At 39.5% G+C, this 5,631-nt stretch overlaps 1 non-coding gene across 1 annotated transcript; it reads right to left on the bottom strand.

Annotated features, from left to right (window-relative positions):
- Positions 1-245: 245 nt before the first annotated feature.
- Positions 246-318, bottom strand: trnaa-agc (transfer RNA alanine (anticodon AGC)). The gene has a single exon. It is a non-coding gene; the product is annotated as a tRNA-Ala (tRNA).
- Between the last annotated feature and the right edge of the window lie 5,313 nt (positions 319-5,631).

Genomic DNA, 5,631 nt, shown 5'->3' on the forward strand with positions numbered 1-5,631 from the left:
ATAAAATAACGATAGAGAACTATAATAGCTGAATGTATTGGGGCCTCCCCACTTCACCTTCTGGGATGGATGTACTGATGTGTGGCCTCAGGTCTTTGGTACTCTTGGGGAGCGCCTAATCTTCCTGATCAGAGTTAAGATACTACAGTTTATACAAGTTTCATTTTCCATAGACATAAAGATTATGTCTATGTTACCATAACATATAACAGTGGAATGTTTTCATTTTAGAAAGAGAAAGCGTGTGGAGGATGCGGGCATCGATCCCGCTACCTCTCGCATGCTAAGCAAGCGCTCTACCACTTGAGCTAATCCCCCTTCTTTGCAATGCCACAGGTTACGTTCATGTATGTATGCACATAAGTAAAACCATTACTTCAATCACAGGGGATCTGTTTCTACCATTTGAGCTAACCCCCCCTTTTGTCGTGACACAGGTAATGTTCAAGTGTATGTATGCACATAAGTTAAAAACAATAAAAACAGGACCATGTGATGACGTTACAAGACGATGATGACCTGAACACAAACTGATTTATTTCAGTAATCTACTTGTGCACATAAATAAATACATTACTTGAATAAATCACGGCGGATCTGATTGTCACAAATGCATATTGCAGTGTGTGATGTTTAGTCATTTGTGACGAGGCATATTTAGATTCCAACCAAACTAAAACACAATGAGATATATATATTTTATTTACTAATAACTCACATATTTTGTAGCAAAGTGGGGAGTGCTGGCACAGCTGTTACAGAGGACTCAAAGATACTGCTGAATAACTTTTAAATGTCGCTCGGTATGATTACAAATTTATTTAATTATTTAACCAGACCACCATGCTGCACCATTATACCATTCACTTCCAACAGAGTGGGCATACATGCTTACACTTCGATATAATGTGCATTTACAACAAGTTCATCAGATCATCGAATTTCCTGACATAGCCACTCCTAAAAAAATTGGCAGCTGTCTTGAATGTTTTCTGATGGATTGTTTGTAAATGAACTTATGACACTCCTAGACTGATGGGCAGCAACAGTTTCTTTTCTTTATTGCTGGCCGTTGCTGTTGTCTCTCCTTCGCAATTTGTTAACACACACCTGAATGCTGCAGACTAGCAAAGTACCAAAACTTCTGTGTTTGCAAAGGTGCTCACACTTGCTGGTGATCAGGTAGTCGAGTGTATTTTATTAACAGCACGTTGCTCCTACTTATCCTCTTAATTCCTACGGTAGCATTGAGAGTGAACTTAATTTTCCACTCAGTCCTTCTGCATTTTGTTAAATAAATAATGGCACAGGGTACTATGTCATGTGATTCTGTTCATCTGAGGTCATATTTACCTGATTTTAAGACCTGCTGAAGACCAGATAGCATACTAGTAATTGTTTTATGTCCTGATATGTAAAACCATAGGATTGAAACGGGGTGCACCTTCTTTTTCGCATGACTACATTTACAGTAAAAGAGCTACCTGTATTCCAAGCAGTGACTGTAGAAAACATTTTTATACAATCAGTGATTTCATTCAGTTAGCAAACTGTGCAGTCAAAGCCTAAATGTCAAGCCAACAAATCTAGCAGTACAATCAGTCGGAGCTGGTATCTCTGAGTGTCGAGAATAAGAATAAATTCATCCTTCAAAGCGTAACTCATAACTTGATTTTTACCATTCATGTAACACGTTTGGTTTAGGGATGAGCTTTCACTTTCTGGTCCTATTGATGCCATATAACTGAAAACACATTAACACACACAAACAGGAACAGATGCACAAACACAGGATACAGTCAACGAGTCTCCACTAATTAAAACTGAACATAGGCTCGTCACTTGCCCAAATGTACACACACACACACACACATGCCTACTCTAAGAGGAAGGGAGTGACTTCCCTTTGAGTCATTATTACTTTAAATAAAAATATAAACACATGACCTCATAAGAAATCCAGCTCAAGTGATCACCAACTTCTGCATTAAAGAAAAGATAAGATAAAAAAGCGTACTAATAAGAGCAACGAGACACACAGTGTGATTCCACTTCCACTTACTTTTTTTTGTACCAGATAATCAAACCAGCATACAGGAAAATGTTGACGGATGACCTTAAAGCCTGTATTGATAGCATTAGCTCAATACAGAGGGCCAGAGAGCACAAGTAAGCAAGAGAGAGGAAGATCACAAGAGACATGCATGATCAGATGATAAACCTCGCCCTTAGTTACTGTTGCTATGCCTGCCAAGACTGTATTGTAGCACACAAACAGCACAGTGTTATGCACCTGTCTGGTTCAAAAAACACCAATAGATCAAAAAAAAAGACAAGAGACCATGTAGCACATGAAACTTCTTTATATTAGATAAATATAAGATAACATAACCATAAGCAAACTGCAATTAATAAAACTCTATCAAGACAAAAACAAAACAATAAATACATAGTATGGGCTTTTCCTTCCTGTACCAGTAAAATATTCTGCCCCACACACACACACACACTTTGCAATTAATTTTTTAAAATATAATCTTCACATCATTTACGTTTAATTTTATGTATCTTAGAGAATAGTTCTTCCAGTCTCTTGGAAACTGCGTACTGACAGGAAGTTGATTTGACTCGGTGTGTGGTGCCATCTTGTGACGGAAAATATGACAGGCCGTCTGTGGATTTGTGCTAATTATATTCATGTAGGAAATGAGAGAAAATTATATAAAGAATTTAATCACTGACTGTAAAAACAAAATAAACTGACAGAAGGAATTTCCACAAAACATGTACGACTGAATACAACCAAATGTTGCGAAGCCAAACATGAACACAACACCAGACAGATGTGAGTGAGATGAAACAGCATTCATTTTTATGTTATTTGGACTTACCTTGCACTAGCACAGAAAAAAAAAATGTAATTTATATGCTGGAATATGCAGAAAATAGGTTTAAATGTTAAACAAATTTCTTCCAGTCAGAGAATGTTGCATATAATTTAATGTTTGCTTCATGGGTAAAGTTAAAAGATTAAAACTAATAAAACTAGTTTCAAAAAGAGACTTTTTCATTTGATTACATTTTATATGATGGATTATGCAGAAAAAATAGAATTGGGCTGAAAGATCTATTGCTTTATTACCTATTCAGGTTGTGAATCATTTTTTAAAAAGTAACTAATTGTTTTTAACTTTGCAACCACATTTGTAATTTCCTTGTTTAAGCAATTTATCACGTTAGACAACTTTTATTAGTAAGGGATCACGTGATCTGTGAGCTGAATATGTGCGCAGCTGATTAAGGAGCGAGTGTCTGCGTGTGTGGCATTCTTCTAAACTTCTAAAAACAACAACAACAACAACAAACCTAAAAACTAAATTACCGGCATTTAACCACTGAAATGGTTTCCTTCTGAAGTCCTTTTTTACACAAACGACATTTTCTTATTCATAATATGGCCCTGGTGATTTCTTTGTTCTTCTTCTTTTTTTGGTCCTTTTATTATTTCTGTAAAACATAAACAAAACATGTCTGTCTTCAGCGGTAAATAGTAAACTGCTAATGGTAATGATATATTTATTTATTTATATAATTATATGCGCTCATATAATTGTAAAAAAAGAAACATGTTTTCATAGGATATTTTTTCCAAGTACTGCCTTTCATTTGTAAGACTTTGTCTCTCAGCTGTCTGATAAGTCAGTCATTTTAACTGCCATCATTTTAGCATGATAGCATCAAAACTGTTAACATGCCAGGGGCCCTTCTCCTTCTGGGATGTACGCGCAGATGTGTGGCCTGAGGTCTTCGGTCTTCTTAGGGACTGGGTGACCTACCTGGTCAAAGTTAAGATACCACCGTTTATACAAGTTTTAATTACCATAACATGTCTCCCCCCCACCCTGGACCCCCACCAATTCGCATACCGCCAGAACAGGAGCACAGAGGATGCAGTCTCCATCGCACTGCACTCTGTCCTCTCACACCTGGACAACAACACCTACGCCAGAATGCTGTTTATAGACTTCAGTTCAGCATTCAACACAATCCACCCCTCACAACTCATCAGGAAACTGACAGACCTGGGCATCAGCTCCCTCATCTGCAAATGGTTACTGGACTTCCTGACCAACCGCCCCCAACATGTCCGGCTGGATAACCACTGCTCATCTACCATCACAATGAACACCGGTGTACCACAAGGCTGTGTGATGAGCCCTTTCCTCTACTCCCTCTTCACCCACGACTGCAGACCTGCTGATGGTTCCAACACCATCATTAAGTTTGCAGATGACACCACGGTGATTGGCCTCATCAGTGACAACGATGAGGCCGCCTACAGGGAGGAGGTGGATCGTCTGGCTGAGTGGTGCGACACAAACAACCTGCTGCTTAACACCGAGAAGACCAAGGAGCTCATCGTGGACTACAGGAGGAATGCTGACCCACATCCACCCATCCACATTAAGGGGACGGCTGTGGAGCGTGTGAGCAGCTTCAAGTTCCTGGGAGTCCACATCTCCGAGGATCTCACCTGGACGACCAACTGCTCCAAGCTGGTCAAGAAGGCTCACCAGCGCCTCTTCTTCTTGAGGACCCTGAGGAAGAACCACCTGTCCTCAGACATCCTGGTGAACTTCTATCGTTGCACCATCGAGAGCATCCTGACCAACTGTATAACAGTCTGGTACGGGAACTGCTCTGCCTCGGACCGGAAGGCGTTGCAGAGGGTCGTGAAAACTGCCCAGCGCATCGCCGGAGCACCACTTCCTGCCATAAAAGACATCTACAGGAAGCGGTGTCTGAAAAGGGCTGGGAAAATCATCAAAGACCCCAGTCACCCATCACATGGACTCTTCACCCTCCTGCCCTCTGGGAGGCGCCACAGGAGCCTCCGGACTAAGACCACCAGGTACCGGAACAGCTTCTTCCCCACAGCTGTCAGACTCCTGAACTCTGCCTCCTGACATCTGACCCACGTTAAACTCATGGACTGAACATACACACACCCACAATGGACAACTGTACCCTCAAACACACAATAATAACATGGAGTGAACCACCACTCACAACCACTAGCACTTTATATAGCCTCTGTAGAAACTATCTACACCCTCACTTATCTTAACTGCACTACTGTATAGCTCTGTGTAAATAATCATTCTGTACATTCAATAATCTTTAATCCTACAACTGTTTACAACTTACATAGTTCCCATTTCTGTATAGCTGTATATCTCAGATTTCTGTAAAGTTATTTATTTCATATTCTGTATAGTTTTTCATATTTATATCCTGTTCATAGCCTGTACATAGCTTGTACTCACTACAGCCTTTACATACTTAGTTATAGAATATTCACAACATACTTCATACCGTGTACATTATAACATACCATAATAGACCCATTTCTGTAGTATACTTACATATCTATACTATTGCTAATATATATTGTAATATATCTATATCACTAAAGCACTTCTGGATGGATGCAAACTGCATTTCGTTGCCCTGTACCTGTGCAATGACAATAAAGTTGAATTCTATTCTATTCTATTCTATAATGATAGCGGAGTAAGACGACCGTGTCAGCGGAAAATCTTTGCTTTTATTTGTAAAGAATAATGCGTA

This window comes from Copadichromis virginalis, linkage group LG20, assembly GCF_057382275.1.
Source record: "Copadichromis virginalis isolate Kocher_CV1m ecotype Utaka linkage group LG20, C_Virginalis_male_GT1.1, whole genome shotgun sequence".
Taxonomy (NCBI): Eukaryota; Metazoa; Chordata; class Actinopteri; order Cichliformes; family Cichlidae; genus Copadichromis; species Copadichromis virginalis.